Source organism: Eucyclogobius newberryi, unplaced genomic scaffold, assembly GCF_026437365.1.
Source record: "Eucyclogobius newberryi isolate DKJ021-1_F unplaced genomic scaffold, fEucNew1.0.hap1 SCAF_18, whole genome shotgun sequence".
Classification (NCBI taxonomy): Eukaryota; Metazoa; Chordata; class Actinopteri; order Gobiiformes; family Gobiidae; genus Eucyclogobius; species Eucyclogobius newberryi.
The window spans coordinates 25,866,320-25,881,700 of NW_027315812.1; the positions used below are offsets into that span (position 1 = coordinate 25,866,320).

Here is a 15,381-nt window from a genome sequence, read left to right on the forward strand (position 1 = left end):
CCATGTCAGAAGTCAGCCTCGCTCTCATTAGACCCTCTGTGATCTTGTGCACGTTCCGTCTGCTCCTCTGCTCTCTAATTGTCTTAATGATGCGTCATTATAGCTCCTCTTGTGATAATGCGAGTGCTAATATGTTACCCAGGCCCTCCACACCGCAGCAGCCTGGCTCACGCTGACATACCCGGGCTCGGAGCTCCGTGGCTGGCCTTTTTTTATCCACTCCAGATGCTGTTCCATGGAAGGGAAGAGTTGCTGTGGTGATGCATGCAGCTAGAATGAGGGGTGGATCCGTGGTGATGTGGCAAAACACTTAGGAAAAGTATTCTGCACTGTAAAAGATGTGCTAGAATGGCATTGGATCTGGTGAGAATGCTATTAAGTAGTACAATTTACCAGAACATATCAGACATACAACATGCTTATTGAGGGAAACACATATCTTTATTTCAAGAGCCTTACTTTGATTATGTTTACTTCTGGTTTAGACTGACACACACATGCACAAACATGCACAGAGCGGGATACTTACATGAAGCCCGGGTGAGAGGAGAGATGAACAAGATATTAGCGCTACTTTTAATCATTTTGCGCCATGATCTTTGCCGTTTGGTTGTTGTTAGCATCAGAGAAAAGCAAATGCGCTAACTTTTCAAATAAACTAGTTCTATTAAGTAAAAATCGAGTAAAGCACCTTTAAGTCTCACTTCAAACATAGACTCTCCATGGTTCGGAGTCACTTTTGTCCAGTGGAGGCCAATTTAAGTCCAGACCTATCCAGACCTTTGAGACCTGATACATCTGTGACTTATCTAGCATATTTTGAGATCTCAGCTCCAGATTTACCTGTACCTTTCATAACCAAGTGATAAACCAGCTTGTTATTTGTCTACAATGCTGCAGAACACAAAAAATCTAAAAGTTCAGTTATCCCTGACCCGAACCTGATGAACTGGTGTCCATCCTGCCGACAACGCCACTGTGGGAAACATAACACCGCTCGCTCGCTCGCTCAGGCATGCCCTTATGCAAAACAGGCTTGCTGCTCTGCCCAAATTTAACAACACAGACCACACAAAGTAATGGAAACGCCACAACTCTCGATGCAGTGGTGGAAAGTACCCCAGTACCCAAGTTTTTAGTTACTTTTACTTTCTCCAGGACACTACATTCATGAACCAGCTTTAAGGTTTGACGGACCATGCACCATAAACGATGAGCTAAATTCAAACTTATGTTAATTAACCATGTGGTGGAAGTATTGCTGCCCAAATTTGTACTTAAAATTGCTGCACCTGATTTTTATAACGTGAAAAACAGAACAAGTTTGTGCTGCCCGGTGGTTTGAGCGGTCAAAACGGTTAAATTGAAACTGTTTGCAGCCGTCCACATGTACCGCTCAAACATTCCCAGCATACTAATTATTATCTTAGAACTCTCTGGGACGAGCGAGTTTTGTGGCCACAGTAAAGCTAACAAATATTAGCAGGTTAACGGAGCACTTTCTGTTTCGCAGAGAATAAAACGCTCTATAATTAGATGTAGAGAAAGCACTGTGGTCTCATTTTCACTCAGATTGATGCTTTAACAAAACAGATTTTACTTGCTTGCATGAAAAAAATAGGGTAAAGCCCACTCAAAGTACTAGTTACTTTTTAATGCAATTTTAGTCGCATTTGGGATCAATATTTTACACAAAACTTGAACAACTGAAATGGTTAAAACTGAATTTTTAATTTTTGTATTACTTTTTATCAATTTCCGCATTGTGTCAGTGCCTGACATAATCTGTTACTGTTACTAGTTCTCCTCTGCGTTTTTAAAGACTAATTAATCAGACTGATCATTTTACTGCTCAAATTTTGTTCTTTACACAGCAAACCTTCGAAACCTGATTTAACTATTCCCAAAACCTTTTTTAAAAAACATCACACAAAACACGGAATGAAGAAACTGAAAACATCCTCCACCTTCAGCGTTTCAAAGCATAACTCCAACTGTTCACGAGTCTGCGGTATAATTAGGTTGAAGTTTATGACATTGCTTCTTGTGGGAAAAAGGCTGTCCCACCCCAAACCAACAGACACATGGACTGGTGCTGGTGCCATGGCGATGTAAACACCCGCAGGAGTGACTTCAGCTTTAAATACACGGTTGAACTCTTATACAGGCAACTGACAATTTTGTTCAAAGACTATTTACTCAGAGATGCTAAAAATATGGCACTAATTCTGGGTGACACACACATTTCTATTTACATTTGCAACATATGCATTGATTGTGTATACATATACTCAGGAATATTGTTATCTATTTATACATTTTCATTTATATATTTTATTTCCTTATTTGATTGGGATAGTGCATGTTAATTGACAGACATGTCACAGCAGGAATGTAAACTCACCGGATTGTAGCAGAAGGCTCATTTTCATCCGTTGTCCCAAAGGATGGGGGTCACAAAAGGGCCAACAACAGAGCCAATCCATTTTATATATGCAATAAACATATAATAACATATATATATATATATATATATATATATATATATATATATATACACACACACATGCCAGCTCGCATAATATGGTGATAATAATAGTTCATAATAATTTGGAGATGATAATATGGTGAGGACTATATAGTGAGGACTACTACATGCAGACTCTATCCAAAGAGGTCATGCGATGTTGCTCTGGCTCAGCAATTGAACCCATGACCTTCTCATTGGGGGGAGCTCTAACCACTCTGCCATAGTACAGTGAGAAATGGGAATGATACATGCAGAAAACTGTCGAATGCCGGATTCATACTCACATCGCTGCGGCCTGCCCCACTCTGCAGGCATATGTGCTATCCACTATACCACAAGCAACACCAAACTCTAAATGTAACTTTTTGAAACATTAAAATCATATATTTTCAAGCCTCCAAATGCAACAATTTGAATTTAGAGTGTAAAATTTGCACTGAAACATTTCACATTTAGGATCCAAGAGGCAGAATTCACTCACTTTCAGTTGTTTTGATTGTTAATGTCTTAAATTTTCACTTTGAATTTAGATTGGGCTTGAAAATCTATGCATTGAATAATTAAAAGGTGCATTTTTGTACACTGCAAAATTCAGGGACTGAAATTCAAAATAGAAACATTCCAAGCATCTAAGTAAGAAATCTGCATTTAAAATTCTAAAAGTTATTTTCCAAACTGCCAGTACTGCCCTTCCAACCACAACAAGTACACTCACCTTCACAAGCACACTAATTAATGAGGATGATTTATATTCACAACAGCAGGAGAGTATGGAATGAGTTATCTTGAGATTTGTGTATGAATTGTGAGTTTAATCAGGCTTTTCACTAATAAATACAATTGTAATTTGTTTTATGTATGAATATGTTGTAATTGCGTGATATCCTGTGATCTTGTGGTTGTACTTTGAGACTCTTTAAATGCATTATTAACCAAATATAGGCTGATATATGGTGATTGAAGACTTCTAGATAGAGAATATTTATGAATAAAGTTTATTATTGATGCGAATTGGAAATAATTGAGTCTTTTTTTACATTATGATTTAATAATACAGCTGTTTTTGTTATATAAAGATCTTTTTGTATGTGTTTTAGAGTCTGTATAGTCTAGTGTACTACAGTTAGTCTCGACCAATCACAATCGCTGCAGCTCTGTTATGTTAGATATTGTATATGTATTGCGATCGCTTTTTTTACTTTCTCATTCAGTTTGCCTTTGAAAGCTTGGATTAACAAGTTGGGTTTTCCATTGCAATAATCTCGTTTCGCTGAAAAAATAGTTATGTAATTTGAAATCCGACTACAATGTCTTTAAATATTGACATGAAATGGTATCATATCTCTCCCCGCGGAGCAGAGGTGATAGTGAGAGTGTTCATGACCCCGTGGGAATGTGCAGGTCATAACTCATGCTTATTGTGCCTTTGAGCAAGCACACCAAGTACACGCACTCAGTAGACGGGTATAAATCTACTACACGCTTCTCTTATTCACATAAAGTATTTGAGTTTGCACAGGCAGTAAAGATCGCTGCAGTTTTCTGAACAGACTCGTTCCGGTGTCTTTTTCGCCTTATCGTATGTCCCACTTTCGCCGCTAACCGAGCGAACCTGTTTGATAGCATCTGAGGAGATAAGAAGACGATCATGTTCCTGTGGGTTCCTGTACGTTCTGTTGGCCCGTACACCTGCATGATCAGAACGCTTGGGATTTTTCTTGTTGAGAGTTTTGTTTCCCATGCGTTCCGTTGTGGGGAATTGTTTTAAGATTGTGTATCTTTTCTAGTGCGTTCGTTACTAGCTCGTGTCTATTGAGGTGTGAATGTTCCTGTATCGTTGAACTTATCTCCAAGGAAGACCAGCAGGTGACTTTTCCAGGCTAAGTCAAAGTTATGGAGAGGCTAGAAACAGTAAAGGTTTAGAATACGCATTAATAAGGCTGGGTGATGTTGACAAAAATGAATATGTCGATAACAATTGTCAGACGATATTATATCAATCCAACATAAATGTGTCAAAACATGTCTTTAAACATATTCATACTTTTTTTTTTTACTATAAATGATATGCTCGATATTCAATTTAAAAACAACATTCACAATTTGATTTACATTTCGATACATTGTCCACCTGTACAGTTTAATTCGCTTTGAAATAGCATGAACAAACTTTGGTCGAGGAGTGGTCCATAGACACGGTATCAAAGGGAATCCACTGGAATATCATAGAGGATTTCACATTCAAATGTTATTTTCAGTCTAATGGAAATGGTGTGAGCAGCGTTTATGTTCTCCTGAACTCTGATTGGTCCTGCCCAAAGGGAGGAGTTTTTAACTGAAACTCTGGATTTCTTAAACAGTGTTGATTACCTTTCAAACCTTGTCTAACATGAACAAAGACTTAATACATGAACACATTGTTATTTTTGTTATTTAGATTCACTAAATTAACTACTTAATTACCGAGTTAATGTTAGGGTAGAAAAAGCTTCAGTTGTAGTCATCTGGACTCAGTTTGAAAAAGTAGACGTTTCGACTCTCATCCAAGAGTCATTGTCAATAACAGAATTTAGGTCGAGAACTCCGATATTAATACTGTTCTGTGGTAAGACCCGCCCATTGGGAGGAGCCTTCCTGAAGTAGAAAGAGTTGTTGGTTTCAACAGAAACTCCCCCCTTGTATCTACCGAGCTAGCCTATTCAGAATCTTAATGGGCTATTAGAATCCTCTTTGTCTTAGTGAGACCCTGGCTCAACCACCCTGAGTACCTGATTAGCATCTGAATGTCCTGGTCCTTTACCTTTCCAGGGGTTCAGTAACCCATTATAAATAACAGGAAGATTAAACCTTAGCCCTCCATTTCTGTTTAAAGAAGGTCTTTCTTTTTTAACAAAAATAGCTTCCTTAACTCCTCTTTCAAACCATCCTTTCTCCCTGCTTAAAACCTTCACCTCACCGTCTTCAAACGAGTGATTAGAGGCTTCAAGATGGAGATGCACGGCGCTCTGTGGACCTGAACTTGCATTTCTTCTGTGCTGATAGAGCCTCTTGTGTAGAGGCTGTTTCGTCTCACCTATGTAACGTTCTTTACAGCTTTCTTCACTGCATTGGATCGAATAAACTACATTGCTCTGTTTTTGAGTCGGCAATTTGTCCTTTGGGTGAACCAGTTTTTGTCTTAAAGTGTTTCCTGGTTTAAAATAAACAGGGACTTCGTGTTATCTAAAAATTCTCTGCAGTTTTTCCGACAGGCCAGACACATAAGGGATAGAAACACCCTTCCTTCTCTGTTCAGTTTCCCTTTTGTCCTGCTTCTTGGTTCTCTTCACTCTGTTGAGAGCCCAAGCGGGGTAACCACAGGCTGAGAGGGCATTTCGGACATGTTTTTCCTCTTTCTTCTTGCCCTCTGAGCTGGTGGGCGTTAATGTTAGGGTGTTAATTAAGTAGATATTAAGCCTGAATCATTCCTAATAAACTAATTGTTTATTATGAATAAGGTATTTGATCATGCTTTACTGATGTGGTTAAAAGTGTAGTTATTATAGTGTTACCGAAGAAAAAGTCTGATAAATACATTTAATGCCGTACTCTGAAAGTTTTCAGTCAAAGCAATTCATTTCACCATGGAAACAAGCAGGTGACAGACATTAAACCTGTCACTTGCAATGTAACTGCTTTGACGAAACACTTGATGAAAACGCTAATACTTTGACCCCGACGTGATTTGAACACGCAACCTTCTGATCTGGAGTCAGACGCGCTACCGTTGCGCCACGAGGTCCCCGGCCACGCTGTGGTCACCTGAGAGAGACGTACGGCTCATGTTTCTCCCGTGGGAACGGCAGCACTTGTCCAGGCTAATGCTAACAATCAGCAAGCACACAAGGACACGCCGCTTCCACCCCCTAGCCCCGCCCCCCTCAGCGACTCTCCCTCCAGGGCTGGGCTTTGTACACACACTGTATTGTGCTCCTCTCACCTCCTCCAGGGGATCAGATAAGCACTCACCAGCAGGGTTGCCAGAGAGCAACAAGCCACAGAGCCCAAGTTATGCCTCTGAGCGAGCGCTAATGAGATGCACATATTTTTATAGCATAATTTTACATCAATAATGACTATGTTGATTTGAAAATAGGAAACACTGTATATTGTATAAGTAGAATGATGTGTCGCTCAGGCTGGTCTTGTGGGGCGTGGGTGCTGTTGTAGCGGCTGGTGGTGTGGCTGACGTCATGATGGCATTCCATGGTGGTACAATGGGTTATTGCAAATGGCAAAATCCTGCCATTATTGAGCTGATTTAACATGAGGTAATGGCTGATTGCGTTCCTGTGGAGGGTGGTGTGGTTGGCCTGACAGTCCTCTGCACTGTGGGTCAGCTGCTGTGGTGTCCTGGTGCCTCGTTGGGACCAGGGGCCCGGGCCCTGTGGCCTGTTGTCGCATGTCGACCATCATAGTACTATAAGTTGTACAACTGAACACAAAAGCCTTTTTTTCCCTGGCAATTTATATAACACTAATATCATTGTCAAATGTAACTTTGTTAAATGATTTAAACCACTCACAGCAAAGTGATGAGGGGGTGGAAGTTTATACGTTTTTCTTCTTCCCACTCAATTTCGAGCTGTTCTTGTCTATTATTAGTATTTTTCTCAATAACTTGAATCATGACACATGGTGGACATTCAAATGTATATGTGCAATTTAATGTGAACTTGTTTGTGCACCTGTCTATTGGCAGGGGTATGCAATTATGTCATTATTGTAAACCATATGTATCCTACACTATGCTACAAGCCCAAAATATGTTTGAGTTAATCCTGTATTGTCTCCTTTCACCCATCAGCATTAGTTGTTATAATTTGAAAAACGAAGGCTTTGAGTGAAACACATGATCCTAAAATATCATGTCAATCCTCTCCTAGTTACAATGACACATCACTATGAAGAGGCGGAGTCCACATTTCTATTACTAAGCCATTTTAGATCACTAATGTGTTTTAATGTAAAATGATGATGAAGTTTCTTAAATTAAAAAAAGCATAATACGTCTCCTTTAAAATATGAACTGCTTGTATTTCAGTCACTATTGGGTCTGTTATCATAAAACTGACACGACAAAAGGCTAAAAACAATACATTTTTATGATGTAAGCCACAAAATAAACACAACCAAAGACTTTACCAAAACTGAAGCCTGAAGTGGCTATAAACAAGCCGACCAGGCAACCCCGCTCACGAGGATGCGGAGCTGTTAGTCAGTCACCGTGCAGGGGGAGTGAAGTGGCTAAGCAGGTCACTAGGGCAGCAGCTATAGGCTAAAGCACAATGCAAAAGATACGCCCTACAACTGGTGCAAATGTGAGAGTTCACATGAGGCAGGAAGAGTTAAACACACTAAAACATTTCATTCTTACGTTTTGAATGGGTGGACATTAATTGAGTGTAATGCAAGGATAGTTCTGCAGTAAATTTACATATTTGGATACTACTTTATTCCTAATTATACCTTAATAAAGCATGAACAGGTTTAGGGTTTAGAATAAAGTCTAAAGAATTAAGTAAATGGTGGTAAATGCACCTTTTCAGTTGGCTGCCAGCTGCCATTACAAACAACAACAACAACAACAACAACAACAACAACAACAACAACAACAACAACAACTTTAGGGTTAGGAGGCGTTATGAGGGTATTCATTCTTAATTAACATTTTTTTCATTATGAACTAAGTCTTTGTTTATGCTTTATTAAGGGCTCGCCTCTCCACAGATCTGACCTGTAACTTGCCCCAATGGCACCACCTGCTGGTCTCCTGGTAGCCTGGGCCGAATAGAACTATTTCCGTCTTGTTTGAGAGTAACGATTTAACAATAAACTAAATATCATGAGGTGGACGGTCAAAATACATTGAATTGGACGCTTCTTTGTTTAGATGCTTTGTTTTGTTACTGTGAAAATGAATACAAAATGAAGAATTAGCTCTTATTAAAACAGAACTAAGTCATATTTTCACCCTGTTCGAGTCCCTGTAATTGTTAGATATGTATTTTCGGGGCGTTTGAAGTCCCCGTCGTCGCCCCCTGCTGTCTCGGGGCGGAAAAACCAGCCTTGTCTTTGAACTCTCCTGAGAAACCCTGGCTCTTTTCTTATACTTGGCAGTGATTAAACGGTTTTAAACTTGTTTTTCATGTTTAGCTGTGCGACACTGTTGATGGGTTTTATGTTATGACTGAAAATGTATGTTATTAATATAAAACATTTAAAAAACAACATATTAAAATTGTTCCTGTGTTGTTTTTAATGGCGGCTGACAGCGAAGTGAAAAGGTGCTTTTACTGTCCCCTACTGTAGCTGTACGTCTTCAAAATATGTGTTTTACTCAATATAAAAACAATAAAGGTCTAAAGAATGAAGCCTAAAGAATGAAGTGTAAGATGTACAACTACAGTAGGTGGTGCTATTGTAACACATGGATACACACCGCCCTAAAACACCCAAAAAGAAGAAGACGGAGTTAGAGTTGTGCACTATTATTTATTGCAAACATGTACAACACATTAATAATTTCAATACATTTCAAATACAAATACTTTGGTCGTCTTGGAAACAATTCAAGAGAAAAACACATTAAAGTCTCAACAGGAATGCATCAAAACAAACAAGAACAAACTAAAATAGATGCATAAAAATGACAAATTTGAACAGTAAAATGTTGATCGAATCATCGATCGTTTCACCTCCAGCTCATCAACACAGAGGCAGGCTCAAAATGAATGGCGGCTCGTTCGATTCCCAATCCTCCGTTTCTGGCTCCCACGGCTCCGTCGGCTCGTAGCAGAGCGCCGAGTCGGACTGCGCCTCGTGAAACGCTCGGAGCTCCTCCTCCATTTGCCCGATGTGTGCTTTGAGCCCGTCGTTCAGCTCAATCTCCCATTCCAGGCGCTTCTGGAGACACTTCAGTGTTTTTGCGGTGGCGGCGTCGTCGGCCCGCGGCGCCTGCCACCGCCGTCGCCCGCCATCCTGGTCCCGCTCGCCCGCCTGTCGCTCGGCCTGTCTGAGCGCCACCTCCAGGCGCTTCATACCCGAGGTCAGCTCTTTGTACTTGGAGAGGAGAGCGTCCGCCGCGTCGGTCACGTCTTCCACCTGATCCTCGCAGAGGGAGTGGACGGCCTGCAGTTCCGTCCCGAAAGCCTCTCGTGAAGCGTCGAGCTCGTCCTCCAGCACGTCAATCTTCTGCTGCAGTTGTGCCACTTCTTTCTCATGAAGGGCCAGCATTTCCTCGTCCTTCTGGTCGTGGCGCTCCTGCAGACGGGTCTTCTCCCCCTCGAGCTCGGACACTCTGCGGAGAGCCACGCCCAGTTGTGCGTTGGTCTGATCGGCCACGGCTCTGGGCACAAACAACACGTCGAGGCTGTTGTCAAACCGCGCCTGGAGCGTTGCCATGGCGGCGGTAAAAATGTCTCTCTTCTCCTCCGTCTCGCTCATGAACATCTCCGTAACTGAAGATGAAGTGTTCAGCGTCTGTTTCTCCATTTCAGCTTCTGCTCTCGAGTCTCCAAAGTCCAGTTGAAAATGATTCTGTCGCTTCCTCACACCAGCTTTATAGCAGAGAGCTTTATGACATCACTGATGACATCACTGACATCTCCTTATGACATCACTGATGACATCACTGACATCTCCTTATGACATCACGGGCGTTCGAACAAAAACAGTGCTCTTCCATTGGCTGTTTTGTAGCGTATGCAGTAATTGGTTGACTGCAGGCACCATATGTTCTTGTGTTTTTTATTCTCTTTTCAAATGTTTCAAAACTTTTTAAAGTTTTTAAACCCTTTCCAATGTATGATCCGTGCTTTTTAAATTTTGTGTTTTTAAGTTTTGTACTTTTTGAAGTATTTACAAAAGTACAAGTATTTTTTTCCCATTGACTTACATGGGGACATTTTTAAAGTTCAAATGTTTCAAATATTTCTAAAGTTTTTAAACTTATAAACACTTTCAACAGTTGCAGCATTTACAAAACTAGTACTTACAAAAGTTTTGTACTCTTAGACACTTGCAGTACTTTTACACATATAAAGTACCTTCAGTTGTACAGTTTTCAGAGGTCACAACTTTTCAAATATTTCAAATATTTTCCAATGTTTCAAAGCTTCTCAGTTGTCTAATGCCATCTATTACTTTTGACATGTGTACTTCTTGTACTTTTTGAAGTATTTCAAATAAGTATTTGTACTTTTTCCCTATTCTTTACAATGGGATGTTAAAATGTATCTAGTTTCTCCAGGAATTTGATAGTTTCCGCACTTCAAAATACTTTCAACACTTTCACAATTACTAAGGACTATTGCAATGATGCAGTACAAGTACATGGAGTACTACCTTCAAAATAAAAGCACGGCAAAACTACGCATTTGGGTTTTAACTCTGAAAACAGTGTCAAATGAAGGTTTTGGGGGGTCCAGTCCCTCAGGATGCTACTATGGGCTATTGCAGTGACGCAGTAAAAGTACATGGAGTACTTCCTTCAAAATAAAAGCCCGGCAAAACTACGCGTTTGGGTTTTAACTCTGAAAACACTGTCAAATAAAGGTTTTAGGGCTTTCTAGTCTATCAGAGAGCTACTAAGGGCTATTGCAGTGACGCAGTAAAAGTACCTGGAGTACTTCCTTCAAAATAAAAGCACGGCAAAACTACACATTTGGGTTTTAACAGTAAAAACACTGTCAAATGAAGGTTATAGGGGTTCAAGTCCATCAGAGTGCTACTAAGGACTTCTGCAGTGACACAGTCAAAGTACATGGAGTACTACCTTCAAAATAAAAGCCCGGCAAATCTACGCATTTGGGTTTTAACAGTAAAAACACTGACAAATGAAGGTTTTAGGGGTTCAAGTCCTTAAGAGTGCTACTTAGGGCTATTGCAGTGACGCCGTAAAAGTACACGGAGTACTACCTTCAAAATAAAAGCCCGGTAAAACTATGCATTTGGGTTTTAACTCTAAAAACACTGTCAAATGTTGGTTTTGGCGGTCCAAGTCCTCCAGAGTGCTACTTAGAGCTATTGCAGTGACGCAGTAAAAGTACATGGAGTACTTCCTTCAAAATAAAAGCCTGGGAAAACTACGCATTTGGGTTTTAACAGTAAAAACACTTTCAAATGAAGGTTTTGGGGGTTCCAGTCCCTCAGAGTGCTATTATGGGCTATTGTAGTGACTCAGTAAAAGTACATGGAGTACTTCTTTCAAAATAAAAGCAGAGAAAAAAAACTAATTTGGGTTTGAACTAAAAAAAACACTGTCAAATGTTGGTTTTGGGGGGTCCAGTCCCTCAGAGTGCTACTATGGGCTATTGCAGTGACGCAGTAAAAGTACATGGAGTACTTCCTTCAAAATAAAAGCAGAGAAAAATAACTAATTTGGGTTTGAACTAAAAATAAACACTGTCAAATGTTGGTTTTGGGGGGTCCAGTCCCTCAGAGTGCTACTATGGGCTATTGCTGTGACGCATTAAAAATACATGGAGTATTTCCTTCAAAATAAAAGCCCGGCAAAACTACGCATTTGGGTTTTAACTAAAAAAACACTGTCAAATGAAGCTTCTGGGGGGTCCAGTCCCTCAGAGTGCTACTATGGGCTATTGCAGTGACGCAGTTTAAGTACATGGAGTACTTCCTTCAAAATAAAAGCCCGGAAAAACTACGCATTTGGGTTTTAACAGTAAAAACGCTGTCAAATGAGTTTTTGGGGATTCCAGTCTACTATAGGCTCTTGCAGTAATACAGTAGAGGTACATAGAGTACTACCTTCAAAATAAAAGCACAGAAAAATAACTAATTTGGGTTTTAAAGATTAAAACCACTGTCAAACTCTGTCGTACAGTTTTTATAAATAAAACCACTTACAAAGAACTTTTTAGGGATTTCAAACATAAACCACTTTCAAACTTAGGACTTCTGCAGTGACGCAGTCAAAGTACATGGAGTACTACCTTCAAAATAAAAGCCCGGCAAAATTACGCATTTGGGTTTTAACAGTAAAAACACTGTCAAATTAAGGTTTTGGGGGTTCCAGTCTTTCAGAGTGCTACTTAGGGCTATTGCAGTGACGCAGTAAAGTACATGGAGTACTTCCTTCAAAATAAAAGCCCGGGAAAACTACGCATTTGGGTTTTAACAGTAAAAACACTTTCAAATGAAGGTTTTGGGGTTCCAGTCCCTCAGAGTGCTACTATGGGCTATTGCAGTGACGCAGTAAAAGTACATGGAGTACTTCCTTCAAAATAAAAGCCCGGGAAAATAACTAATTTGGGTTTGAACTAAAAAAAACACTGTCAAATGTTGGTTCTGGGGGTCCAGTCCCTCAGAGTGCTACTATGGGCTATTGCAGTGACGCATTAAAAGTACGTGGAGTACTTCCTTCAAAATAAAAGCCCGGCAAAACTACGCATTTGGGTTTTAACTAAAAAAAACACTGCCAAATGAAGCTTCTGGGGGGTCTAGTCCCTCAGAGTGCTACTATGGGCTATTGCAGTAACGCAGTTTAAGTACATGGAGTACTTCCTTCAAAATAAAAGCCTGGAAAAACTACGCATTTGGGTTTTAACAGTAAAAATGCTGTCAAATGAGTTTTTTGGGGATTCCAGTCTACTATAGGCTTTTGCAGTAATACAGTAGAGGTACATAGAGTACTACCTTCAAAATATAAGCACAGAAAAATAACTAATTTGGGTTTTAAAGATTAAAACCACTGTCAAACTCTGTCGTAGGGTTTTTATAAATAAAACCACTTACAAATAACTTTTTAGGGATTTCAAATATAAACTACTTTCAAACTTAGGACTTCTGCAGTGACGCAGTCAAAGTACATGGATTACTACCTTCAAAATAAAAGCCCGGCAAATCTACGCATTTTGGTTTTAACAGTAAAAACACTGTCAAATGTTGGTTTTGGGGGTTCAAGTCCTCCAGAGTGCTACTTAGGGCTATTGCAGTGACGCAGTAAAAGTACATGGAGTACTTCCTTCAAAATAAAAGCCTGGGAAAACTACGCATTTGGGTTTTATCAGTAAAAACACTTTCAAATGAAGGTTTTGGGGGTTCCAGTCCCTCAGAGTGCTATTATGGGCTATTGTAGTGACTCAGTAAAAGTACATGGAGTACTTCTTTCAAAATAAAAGCAGAGAAAAAAAACTAATTTGGGTTTGAACTAAAAAAAACACTGTCAAATGTTGGTTTTGGGGGGTCCAGTCCCTCAGAGTGCTACTATGGGCTATTGCAGTGACGCAGTAAAAGTACATGGAGTACTTCCTTCAAAATAAAAGCAGAGAAAAATAACTAATTTGGGTTTGAACTAAAAATAAACACTGTCAAATGTTGGTTTTGGGGGGTCCAGTCCCTCAGAGTGCTACTATGGGCTATTGCTGTGACGCATTAAAAATACATGGAGTATTTCCTTCAAAATAAAAGCCCGGCAAAACTACGCATTTGGGTTTTAACTAAAAAAACACTGTCAAATGAAGCTTCTGGGGGGTCCAGTCCCTCAGAGTGCTACTATGGGCTATTGCAGTGACGCAGTTTAAGTACATGGAGTACTTCCTTCAAAATAAAAGCCCGGAAAAACTACGCATTTGGGTTTTAACAGTAAAAACGCTGTCAAATGAGTTTTTGGGGATTCCAGTCTACTATAGGCTCTTGCAGTAATACAGTAGAGGTACATAGAGTACTACCTTCAAAATAAAAGCACAGAAAAATAACTAATTTGGGTTTTAAAGATTAAAACCACTGTCAAACTCTGTCGTACAGTTTTTATAAATAAAACCACTTACAAAGAACTTTTTAGGGATTTCAAACATAAACCACTTTCAAACTTAGGACTTCTGCAGTGACGCAGTCAAAGTACATGGAGTACTACCTTCAAAATAAAAGCCCGGCAAAATTACGCATTTGGGTTTTAACAGTAAAAACACTGTCAAATTAAGGTTTTGGGGGTTCCAGTCTTTCAGAGTGCTACTTAGGGCTATTGCAGTGACGCAGTAAAGTACATGGAGTACTTCCTTCAAAATAAAAGCCCGGGAAAACTACGCATTTGGGTTTTAACAGTAAAAACACTTTCAAATGAAGGTTTTGGGGTTCCAGTCCCTCAGAGTGCTACTATGGGCTATTGCAGTGACGCAGTAAAAGTACATGGAGTACTTCCTTCAAAATAAAAGCCCGGGAAAATAACTAATTTGGGTTTGAACTAAAAAAAACACTGTCAAATGTTGGTTCTGGGGGTCCAGTCCCTCAGAGTGCTACTATGGGCTATTGCAGTGACGCATTAAAAGTACGTGGAGTACTTCCTTCAAAATAAAAGCCCGGCAAAACTACGCATTTGGGTTTTAACTAAAAAAAACACTGCCAAATGAAGCTTCTGGGGGGTCTAGTCCCTCAGAGTGCTACTATGGGCTATTGCAGTAACGCAGTTAAAGTACATGGAGTACTTCCTTCAAAATAAAAGCCTGGAAAAACTACGCATTTGGGTTTTAACAGTAAAAATGCTGTCAAATGAGTTTTTTGGGGATTCCAGTCTACTATAGGCTTTTGCAGTAATACAGTAGAGGTACATAGAGTACTACCTTCAAAATATAAGCACAGAAAAATAACTAATTTGGGTTTTAAAGATTAAAACCACTGTCAAACTCTGTCATAGGGTTTTTATAAATAAAACCACTTACAAATAACTTTTTAGGGATTTCAAATATAAACTACTTTCAAACTTAGGACTTCTGCAGTGACGCAGTCAAAGTACATGGATTACTACCTTCAAAATAAAAGCCCGGCAAATCTACGCATTTTGGTTTTAACAGTAA

The 15,381-nt window shown here is 39.7% G+C and overlaps 1 protein-coding gene and 1 non-coding gene across 2 annotated transcripts in view; one reads left to right on the plus strand and one right to left on the minus strand.

Annotated features, from left to right (window-relative positions):
• Window positions 1–15,381, plus strand: part of LOC140364812 (partitioning defective 3 homolog) — a 554,921-nt gene that overhangs the window by 40,647 nt on the left and 498,893 nt on the right. The window lies entirely within an intron of this gene.
• On the minus strand, window positions 6,240–6,311 carry trnaw-cca (transfer RNA tryptophan (anticodon CCA)). Its single transcript has one exon. It is a non-coding gene; the product is annotated as a tRNA-Trp (tRNA).